We start from the raw sequence: 12,242 nt of genomic DNA on the forward strand, positions 1-12,242 counted from the left end.
AGAAGCTCTCCCAGAGGAATAAAACTAACAGAAAACAATCAAACCGGTATAAAAGAAAGCGCATGTCACAGCCTCGTATGACAAATGCCATGAAGTCATTCTGCGTTCCTTTGTCAGTGGGAAACTCCCAAGCACCCCCTTTGGTAGAATTTCCTTAACGAATATGATCCACTCAAGACAAGCTCTTGGAGTATAGCTGAAAGGCGCGGTACACATACGGGACGACCTCTCTATCTTGTCGTTCTGTGGCAGGAATGGACAAGGAGTTTTCAAATGTTTTCAAGCGAAGTGCAATAGGAACTGAAACCTTGCAAGTGGAGTCTCAAAGTGATGAACATCGTCAGCATGGGCCAATGCCGCCTGCACTGACGGCAGTTCTTTTGTTCGATCAGTAGCTTTTTTTTTTTTCATTATTATCTGCACCTCTGAGAACACGTGGTTCGCCTGGCTGATTCTGGCCGGAACCGCATGTATCACCGTTTGTTTCAGAATAATTTCATCCGCGACAAAGGACGGTTTTGTACACATCTAGAAGCCCTCTTTTCAGCAGGATATCCGACGTAGCACTGACATCACCTACTCATCCGTCATAATAAAGATATTTGAGGAGCAGATGAACGGCTCCTTCAGTCATCGCGCCAAAGCACATAGCCCTCTGAAGTATCATGAGCGATGTCCTCCCACCGCTCCAGATCTGCGCGCTTTCGGCTAATTTATTGCAGGTCTCAACGGATATTGCATCCCATCTTACGTGCACAGCGAGACCAGTGAACGTAAGCAAAGGTAATGAACACATTTTTCGGCAACGACTCACCGCGTTACAAAGTTAGAGACCTTCTATGAATTGCCAAGTGCAGGCATCAGATGGTAAAAATATTTGGGGGCATTTACATATGTGCTCTTTGCTATACGAGCAATCAGTCTTGGTTATCCAAATGCATACCACCACCTTCGTGATCTAAAAAAAACAAATATATACTCGATGGGTTCTATGCATACAAATCTTAAGGAGTATGCTAGAACGAAACCTCTGAAACTGGGACTTACCGGCGAGGGAAGTGCCATAATGAATCGGCCTCCGTTGCTGCGGGGCATGCAAGAAAAATAATCCGAGAAGCACACACAAATCATAACGCAAAAGAAGTTTGGGATCAGTAAAACACAATCCTAATCCATGAAACCCTGAGATTTGGAAATAAAGCCAAACAAGGACAAACGCAGGCACGACACGGACGTCACGTGGGGAGGAGATCACCGCCGCTGCCTCGACCAGCATTGGTAACATGCCTGGATAGAGGCGGACAGTGACAAAATCCGTGGCCAACGGAAGCAGTGGAGCAAGCGTTGCCAACTGTTTTCGGAATTCCGCCTGCTTTCGCGGCCTAAAAATACGCGACGGTCCCTCAGCTGATTTAATATCGCTGCCTCCGATCGCATACGTTGCGAGAGGGAAGAGCTCCGTTCAGGTTACTTGCTCTCCTCCGATCCTCCTCCGCGCCTTTCCTTCAAGCCTCTCCATAATATTTCTATCGTTCTATGAGAGCGAAATTGTGAGAATGAGAGAGGGATCAAGGATGGAGAGGATTATAAAACGACGAATCCGAGATGGAAAGTTGCAGTACCTTGTACGCTTCAGAGACAGTGCAGAGTAAAATCGGATTGCAGAAGACTACCTCGCGCGAGTGGTCATGCCTAAGCACGAGATGCCCACATGCCTCGGCAAAAGCACAAGGTGGTCAACCCGGTGAGTGGTCTCGTGATAGCAAGAAAGCGGTTGTCGCGACTAGGCAACAGGGGTCAGAGATATGCAATGGGGTCAGCGGCGATTGGTTTTGCACGCGAGGTTTTAATGCTCTCGCCATGTGTGCTACCGGCACTCGTGATGACAATGGCCATACGGCCGCTACAAGGGACATGACGAGTGTGGTTAATGCAAGACGAACCTCTTGCAGCTGCGATCTCCATGCCCCTTGAAGCTCAAATTGTTGGATAAACTAGCAGAATGTGGAGTGAAACAAGTAAATCGAACGCCACGAGTGGATGCCTTAAAGATCGAAACTGACGTTGTGCTTCTCCTGAAAACCCTCCCATCGGTGCCGCTTCGGAAACAGCAAAAGCGATGTTCGCACAAATGAGCAGGCATACTTACCTCCTCTTCAGACAGCTTTCAGTCTGCTGAGTAACTGATCGAGTGAAATGTATCAGCAGATGTACTAGCCACAAAGGACGAACGCCATGACATTTGCCACAGAAAGTATGCGTTACATCGGGGCTACAACACAGCAAGGGTATTCCATTATTCTTATTCAACAGCAAAATTCGTATCGCTACTGGTAAGTGATTTTTTGAAGCACCAAATTCTCCTGTAACTATAAATTGATTTCAAATAAAGTGTTCCTACTTCACAGAGGATTCTCACTTGATTCAAAATAATCAGAATGGAAAGGATATGCCGGCTGGTTTCCGTGGTCTTTCATGTAATTTAAATTATTATCGTCATTTTCAAACTGATCAAGCCCCCTTTCTATCCTACACTTCAGTCAACTGTAGTCAAGAGACACAACTAGAGAACCCTGTTTATTCTGCCCTCTAAACTCATCAATATTTGCGATTACAGCCTAAGACCACCACGGCAAGCCAAAGTAACTAATATGTCGTAACCATGCTTTAACTATGACGTCAGAGATAAAATTCGAACAGCGGGCCGCTGGACGGCGAGAGTGTCAGTTGGACGCGTCGTTGCAAGTTGGTGGTTCTCTTCGGTTGCCGTGGCAGAGATCGTGCATCTCCAATGCAGAATTTACGTGTTTTTAGTGCGCTATCAAAGACAACGTGATGACAATGATTCATGTGAAACATATTCTCGATATCTCGGAGGAATTTTGACGCTAAGAAGACGACACGGCGTCCGGAGGAGAACTGGACGAAGAAACGCCAAACGGACTGCACATAATGCTTGTTCCGATGTTAACAGGTATAAGTGCTTCGATTACTATTGTTTTATTTCAGGAGCTAGAGGACCCCGAGAAACATGGTTAAGGAGAGTGTAAACGATTAGGATCATTTGGTGTCGCGACCTACATGGACAGATGCATCATCTTCTCTGAGAAGGTCAACAGAACGCCATGCTCCCTCTGGTCCGTGAGTGCATCGCACAACCAACGCAGGCGTATGCCTAGTCTAGACGCAATGAGTTATTACGCGTATGCGACATAGTACGTGAGATATGTATCGAACAAAAAGAACAACTTTATTTCGGGGTGATAGGTGGGGAGTTTCATCGCAGAGGGCGATACTCTACCCTTCTCGCGCCATCAAGTTGTGTGAGTTATACAGCCTTATGTCGTTCAAATTGACAAAGGACGCATATTTACGTAGACTGTTGCCTTCAAGAGACCATTCGCGAAGTTTAGTGACAATTTGCAGTCCTGGGGAGTAAACGTCGGGTCTAAATGTCGGGTTAGGGGACTAAAATGGGGAGTAATTGTAGACTAGGGGAGTAGAAGCTGCAATTACTCCCCGTTTTACTCCTTTTTTTTCGTAGAGTGTCCTCCTTTTTTCTTTTTTTGAATATCTGTTGCTAACTGCAACGCATTTATTTAGACTGATTGAGCGTAAGTATTGAGCGTATCAAAAGGCCGAAAGCCAAAAGACCCAAAAATCATAACGCCGAACTGTCAGAAGGCCGAAAACCAGAAGGCTGCAAATGAAAAGATCGAATGTTGTTTGTTGAACGCCACTTATACCCTAGTCAGACAGCATTTCAAATGTCAATTGCGAGAAATGGCCTTCGGCCTCTCAAATGACATTTGTTCGGGGGCGCCTGCCAGACAGGCGGGAAAGGAGTGCTCCTCAACTGACTGCTCTCACCGGCTCCCTTTTTCGGTTTCCTTTTCCCTGTCTGCTGTGGAAATTTGAAGTTGGTCTGTGCGCCACAAATCAAGATGCAGAAGTCATATGCACTTCTCTAAATGGGATATCTAAATACGTTTACACAGTTTCACTCCATTATCCGCATTTTATAGGTTTTCCTACATTCAGCTGCGAAGCTAGCGAGGGTACAATGGCATAACACTGTTGTCGAGATTGCTCCTTTCTGCACCTCAAATGTCATCGGGGGCCTCCTTTCGCGTTGATGGTCATTTCTTAGAAAGGTCCTTTGAGCTGCCGTCTGACACGGCTCTGAGAGGTCATTTTTTGCAAATGAAAATTCCACGAAGTCCTTCGAGCATGCCGTCTGACTGGGGTATTAGTCGAAACCCATTTGATCGAAAGCCGATTGATCGACGTTGTTTATTCGAGACTTTCTGTTGGAAGGGAGCTCAAAGTTCCGTTGAGTGTGTCGTACGCACCTCTTTTTCTGTAACGTTTGACTCGAGTCATTAATAATTAATTAGCAAGTAATTAGTAATTAGTGTCTGTGGTATCTGCGAGGCATCGTCGCAGTAGTAGTATAGTAGCAGTTCCCGCTCGTCGCCAAAATATGCTGTGGTGTCTTACACCGAATGTACAGGGCAGAGCCCAGTTGCGCAGCCTGACTCCATCGTTCCATTCCCTAACCTTTATTCACGCGCCTCGAGCCATCATGACGATGCCTCGCCGATACCACAGTGTCCTCTGCTTTTCTATTCATTTTATTGCTTTTTTTTAGCCGAGGAGGGGCGACCATTGGTTATTTTTAGACCTTTGTCATTTACGAACAACACAGCTGGACAGCACAGTGGGGAAGAATCCGACGAACTACGTATCTGCTAGTACACATACTGAAAAAAAATGACCTCACGTTGGGGACACCCGATATTATGTGCTTCTTCTGGGCACCCTTCTCATTGCTGGCGGCAAATTCAATGGGAAAGTTCTGAAATTGGATATAGTAATATGTGCGCGAAAGCCAATCGACGTATGTGGATACGTGGGGATACGTGGCGTGACGTGGATACGTGTCTGGCTGAAACTGGGCAATATGGTCCCCATATTGCCCAGTTTCAGGCAATAGTGGGAAGATCCTGGCAATATGGGCCCTTGTACCCATGTCCACCCCATATTGACTGAAAATGCAGAAAATCGTACGCACCCGTGTTGCACAAATGCCCAAGCAGCACGGCATGATTGGACGTGGAAGCGCGTGAAATGCCCAATTCAATACGTCGTCACAGCCAACAACTTCCCGCAGGTGATGCACATTATTCGAAACAGTCAACATCCGTGGCAATCCCACTGTAACACATTTCCCCTGTTTCTTTTTTTTGCTTTCGTCGAAATAATATATACCCCCCCCCTCTCTGTAACTTTCCCTAGGGTTTAACAACTAAACTTATGTTGCGGTTCGAAAAACGAGCCTTTATTATGATGACGATGAGGATGGGAACGATGGGTCTGAAATCCTTCTCACAACTGCCCCCCTTCCGGAGAGGAGCCCTCCGGGCGATCTTCTTGTGGGGGGCGAGAAGTGTCGAGAGGTCGTGCGATGTATGGTCTGAGGCGTGAGACGTGCGCAGACTCAGTGGACCGACGGCGCCGGTCAACGGGATTGTCCAGTGGTTGGATGAGGTACGCTACATCATTGAGCGCTCGGAGTACCTTGTAGGGGCCAACGTAGTGGTAGATGAATTTTGACGAAAGGCCAACAGAGGCAGAGGAACCCAAAGCCAAACGAGGTCCGCAGGACGGTAAACAACGTTAGCGTGGGACGCGTCGTAACGCTGTTTGGTTGACGCTTGCGTGTCGAAGGTTCGGCAGCGGGCAATCTGTCGGCATTCTTCTGCACGGCAGGTGGCGCTTGCAAGTACAGGGTTGGAGATATCAGGCACGTAGGGGAACAAGGTATCAATAGTATGGACTGGATCACGGCCGTAAAGTAGGAAGAAGGGGCTGAAGCGAGTTGTCGATTGTGTGGCAGTGTTGTACGCGTAAATGAGGTATGGAAGGAGGTCATCCCAGTTGTCTTGACGAGGCGAGATATAGAAAGACAGCATGTCGGCGAGGGTGTGGTTGAAACGTTCCACGAGTCCGTTTGTTTGTGGATGGTAAGGAGACGTAAAGTGGTGGGTGACACAGCAGCTGGAGAGGACCTCCTTGACAATATCAGCCACAAACTGGCAGCCTCTGTCACTCAACAGGACTCTGGGAGCGCCGTGCTGGAGGAGGATACGTTGAATAAAAAACTGGGCAATATCAGCAGCTGTTGCGGAAGGCAGGGCGGAAGCAACGACGTATCTGGTGGAATGGTCAATTGCCGTTACAACCCAGCTGTTTCCAGAAGTGGACAGGGGGAGGGGGCCGAAGAGGTCAACTCCGACTCGCTCAAAGGGATGGAGTGGGGGTGGCAGAGGATGTAGGTGACCAAAGGATGTGGCGGTAGACTTGCGTTGTTGGCACAGTTGGCATGACGACACATATCGATGGATGTTCCTGTACATGCCCGGCTAAAAAAAACTTGCGACGGATCCTCTCGTAGGTCTTGAAAAAGCCAAGATGTCCTGCTGTAGGGTCGTCGTGAGAATGGCGCAAGATCGCGTTGCGCAATTGAGACGGAACGACCAAGAGTAGACGAGAGCCGTCGGGGCTGTAATTGCGTTTGTACAGCGTGCCTTCTTGCAACACGAAGTGTTTGGCTTTACGTATAAATTTCTTGTCTGTAGAAGGTGCCGTGCCGTCAAGATGACGAATGAGCTTCTGGGCGGCTTCGTCGTGAAGCTGTTCTAAGGGGAAAGTGCTTGGGTCCAGCTCGGAAGGGCACATGCCATCCTCATAGGAAAGTACCGGGGCGGAGTTCGGGAAAGGCCATCAGCGTCTTGGTGCTTGCATCCAGACTTATAACGCACAGCGAAATCAAATTCCTGGAGTCTTAGTGCCCAGCGCCCAAGACGCCCAGACGGATCTTTCAAGGACGCAAGCCAGCAAAGAGCGTGGTGATCGGTCACGACCGAGAAATGACGACCGTATAGGTATAAGGGCGAAATTTGCCAATGGCCCAGATGACGGCGAGACACTCCTTTTCGGTGGCTGAGTAGTTTTTTTCTGCTTTAGTCAATGTGCGACTGACGAAGGCGACTGCTTGCTCCATTGGCGCATCCGGGTGACGCTGTGCTAGAACTGCACCTAGTCGTGCCCCACTGGCGTCGGTATGCAATTCAACGGGAAGGGAAGGATCGAAATGCCTCAGAATAGGGGCGGCCGTAAGCAAAGCTTTGAGCCGCTCAAAAGCAAGCTCGCAGTGGGAGTCCCAGTGGAAGTTGGATTAGCAGGAGAGGAGAGCCGTGAGAGGGGTTGCGATATGGGCGAACCCCTTGATGAATCGACGGAAATACGATGCCAACCCAATGAAACTGCGCAGCTCCTTGACACAGGTTGGCTTCGGAAAATCGGAGACGGCTTTGATTTTATCAGGATCTGGAGAAACACCGATTGCAGAGACAACGTGTCCCAGTATTTTAATCTTCTCGAAGCCGAAATGGCACTTTTTCCCGTTGAGTTGGAGGCCCGCAGACTGGAATGCGGAGAATACAGATTCAAGGCGAAGTGGGTGGTCTTCAAATGTTTCCGAGAAAACGACAACGTCGTCCAAGTAACAGAGGCACATTCGCCAGCGGAGCCCCCCAAGCACAGTGTCCATCATCCGCTCGAATATAGCTGGAGCGTTACAGAGGCCGAACGGCATCACATTGAACTCAAATAGCCCGTCCAGTGTAACAAAAGCGGTCTTCAGTTTATCCTGCTCAGCCATAGGGATTTGCCAGTACCCAGAACGGAGGTCAAGACAGGAGAAATACTTGGCGCCTTGCATGGAGTCTAGAGCGTCGTCAATCCGGGGCATGGGGTACACGTCCTTCCGGGTTATTTTGTTGAGACGTCGGTAATCAATGCAAAAACGTATAGAGCCATCCTTCTTAGGAACCAGGACGACAGGTGAGGACCAAGGGCTCGAGGAAGGACGGATTATTCCTTTGGGCAGCATTTGGTCGACCTCTTTATCAATTTGTTGTCGTTCGGCGGGAGAAACACGATACGGTCTCTGTCGAAGAGGCCTTTCAGAGCCAGTGTCAACTGAGTGTTCCACGTCGCGTGCAACCCCAAGAGGTGATTTGTCGAGGTCAAATAAATGTGCATAATTTCGTAATAAGGACAGAGCATGCCTCTACTCCGATCGTCAAGCGAGGGAGAAACAGTTTGACATAGGGCCGAGTCGTGCACTGGATGAGGGAGAGTTACCGCGGCGTCGGCGGAATTTCCGAGAGCATGCACGGCGCCGAGCTTCACGGGTTCCAAGGTGGCAACGACAAATCCGCACGGCAACAGGACAGGCTCCCATAAAGTGTTGCTGACAGGGAGAGACGTCTTTCCGCCGTCAATTCGTGAGAGGGAGAACGGAGCAACGAGACCCTTGCGTGCGAGCGGAGTATGGTGAGGAGACAGTATCAGCTCACGAGTAGACGATGCTTCAGAGGAGACGGCATCTATGAATATGGTAGTACGGGGGGGAAGTACGGTATCGTGCTCAACGAGCAGTTTAAGGACGCCGCAGTCGGCCTCACTGGCGTAGACCGGCCCTGTAGGCAGAGTGATCTCACCGCGAGAGTGATCGATAATGGCGTGATGCTCTTGAAGGTAATCGCAGCCCAGTATAATGTCATGCGAGGTAACAGGGAGGACTCGGAATTCCACAGGGAAGCATACATCGGATATCGCTATACGGGAGGTGCAGGAACCAGTCGTGTGAGAAATGTGGTGAAACGCCGACTTGAGAAAGGATCCATGTTTGAACGTTACTTTGCGCAGCTTCTTGCACATCTTAGCAGACAAAATACAAACACAGGAGCCGGTGTCAATAAGTGCTGATGAAGAATGGCCATCAATGGAAACGTCGATGCAGTTTCGAGGGTGCGGTGGGGGACATTTGAAAATGGTGCAGTCGATGCAGGACGACCCCCAGGAACTGCAACTACATGTTTCCCCGCTGGGGAGGAGGGGATGTAAGGCGTATGGGGCTACGTGACAGTGACCTGCGGCGACCGGCTGGAGACCGGGAGCGACGTGAACCGGCGTAATCGTCATTCCGGAGTCCGTCAGCAGATGTTGCGGTGGGAGGCGCAGAGTAATAATAGCGATCACCGGCATAACGAAATGGGCGGTCTGAGGGACAAGCATCAGTGTAGGGCGCCGAGGGCGTAAATTGTGGACGGCCACCCCAGAAGGCCTCCCGTTGACGTTTCCTGCAGAACCTTATTGTATGGCCGGTAATGCCGCAGTAGTAGCATGTTGGGCGACGACGGGGCCGGTCCAGGGACATACTGAGAGGAAGTTGAGAACCTGGAAGCATCGACGGGGAGTACCTCCACGGGGGGAAATCGAGCGCACCTCCACCAAATTGTTGCGGTTCGAAAAACGAGCCTTCATTATGATGACGATGAGGATGGGAACGATATGGGTCTGAAATCCTTCTCACACTTACCACTTTCTGGAAGGAGCCGCCATCTTGCTTAGGGGTGCCGATGCCAATCGGTCGAGCCGACTGAGAGCGAGCATGGTCGTTTGAGCTAAATCACGTGTCCTACAACTAATGCGCATGTGCGACAGTCGGTTCGGACGTTTCATACGGGCTAAAATGTCGCTTGATCCTCTAATGATAACGGAATTGCAGCAGGTCAAGTAAAAAACACGAGGCTTGATAGGAAGGGACTGCTCTTCTGTAAAGCTAGGTGCTTTCAATTTACTGCAACCAGTGTCAGTTGCTGAGGCGTATGCCCGTCCCCGTCACGAAAGTGTTTCCCTCCCTTGTACTCTCGGAGCGGGTTGGAAATTTTTGGTGCATATACTATTGCGATCCCGATGAAGGCTTCTGAGGGATGTTGGCATTGGTAGTTCCGTGTGACTGCCTGCCTAGCATTAGTTGATCCTGCGCTTCGTTTTTACGGCGAGAGCAGTACTATTTTTGAAATTGATGTGGGAAAGCTTTCGCTTGTCCAATCCTGCAGTTGGCAATACGAAGACGGGCATAGCACCTGTTCTTCGTTTTTGCGGCGATGCAGTGTTTTTTTTTTTTTTAATGCTACGCAACGTGGATCAATATGGAGATCTTCAGAAATGAAAAAAAGCAAAAAGAAGAGAGAAGTAATGTCAGTGGTGGACCTTAAATCGGATAATGCTATTATGGATAATAATGCTGGATAATGCTGGATAATGGCATTATCACGAAAATACTGGCGCAATATGGGCAAATTGGGCTTTGCCAATATGGGCAGCCCATCTTGGTCCAATATGGAGACTGGTTGCACTGCGCATGTTGGTCCAATATTGACAGCCCACATTGGACCAATATTGGCAGCCCATATTTGACCAATATTGGCAATCTTGGCAGCCCATATGGGTCTAATGCGTGCTGCTTTGGTCATGGCGTAAAAAAGCCCACGGCACTTCGACTTCGACTGTCTGGGGTGCATCCGTAGATTACATGCATGCCATATTGCTGGGTGTCACATGCAACTCACGGAACACTGGATGCAGTACACCTCTGGAGAGTGCTACATCGATGCACCTGCTAAGCTCTCTGTTATTGAAAGTCACAATGCATGATAAAGCCACCAATTTCATCCACTCGTCTTCCACGACGACTGACACAGAGGAAGGACTGGAAGGCGACTGAGTGGAATAACTGGCTGCTCTTTTATAGACTGCTATCACTGAGGGGTGCCTTGCCGGCAAGGTATCTTGCTCATTTTCAACTCCTCTCAGTCCTCTGTGCACTCGGGGTGATATATCGGGAGTCGATATATCGAGTGATTTATATCGAGTGATATAAATAAATTAGATTCTAGCCTGGTCCTCTCAGACTCAGTGTTTGACTTGCTGCGAAAGACATTTTCAGTTGAAAGCGTTGCATGTTCATAGATATCACGACGGACTGATCCATCTTTGTGTTTGCCTACTGCCTGTAAGTTGTTGTTACCAAGTCCATCAATGACTGCACCCACATCAGAAGTAATGAGGACAATAAATCAAATGGTTGGACCTCAACACAGCTGCACAGTATTCGAAACGGTGAGAGCTAATAGAAAAATGTTGCGCGCAGTGTCTTGTACGAGGCAAGAAAACCAGAAAAACTTGGACATCTCATGTATTTATTCCGTCAGAGAAGCGGTATGGCCAAATTGCAAAAGTTGTGCAAGTAAATTGTAATGGTGAGATTAGCCGCTAGCTTTTATGTGGTTTGCTTGATGTAAGAAAAACACCAGTTAGCCATGTACATGCTGTGCAAAACAAAAAGCTTGGACTCTCTTTGTGCGAACCATCTGTTGCTGAGGTGTGCCACTTCGTGCAGTTGAAAGGTGCATGTTATATATCTGACATTCCGAAAGACTATGAAACTGACTAGGAAACTTGCATATATGATTACCTCATGTTGTAAAATAACGTATGATACTCTTGTTCAGGACCCGCATTTTCAGGCACGAATATAGTTAGATATGGGCAAACATTTAGACCCTCAAAATAACAAAAATAAGCAATGAAATACTGAAGACAGGCATTATATGCCTGGTACGCTTAAGAACTTATTTGTGAACCCTTCGCAGCATTTGTTGCAAAGAAACTACTTCTGTGTTAAAAATTGTGGTATTGCGTAAGCTTTGTCATCTGGTGTGCAAATGTAATTGCTACGTGAGATGAAGCACATTCCATTCACTCGACTGGGCCATATGCTATAATGAATAGTACATAAGTGTTCCACGACTGGGCTTGAAGGCCGTCTGACTGACTAAATTATTGAATTCAAGCAACGAAGCACATCCATAGCTCGATAAGAGAGATATGGCCCAGACTAACTGGTGCATGATGATGAAGGAACGAATAACCGAGAGACACGGGACACGAAGACAAGCACAAGAGTTATTCGTTATTCGTTCCTTCAACATCCATAGATATTGTGCTGACCAGAAGTCGTGGTTACAGTTAAAAAGTTGTGAAGCAGAAGCCTGAAAGCCACGCAGTAGCATTGGCGGCACAGAAAAAATACTGATATGACCTCTAAAAATGCTAAAAGAAGACTTCTAGACAACATACAGAAAACGACAAGCGCATGAAAAAAAAAAAAAGATGCATCCAGGGGCTTGGGAAACTATAAGCAAATGCGTAAAAATCCTGGCCCTATTCATGTTAAATACCACATGGTGCTGTGCCAAAGTCCATGCATGAAAGCGATACAGGTAGCCATATTGTATACCTTCTAACTTGTGGGGGGGGGGGAT

The sequence above is a fragment of the Ornithodoros turicata genome, chromosome 1 (genome assembly GCF_037126465.1).
Source record: "Ornithodoros turicata isolate Travis chromosome 1, ASM3712646v1, whole genome shotgun sequence".
In the NCBI taxonomy this organism is placed as follows: Eukaryota; Metazoa; Arthropoda; class Arachnida; order Ixodida; family Argasidae; genus Ornithodoros; species Ornithodoros turicata.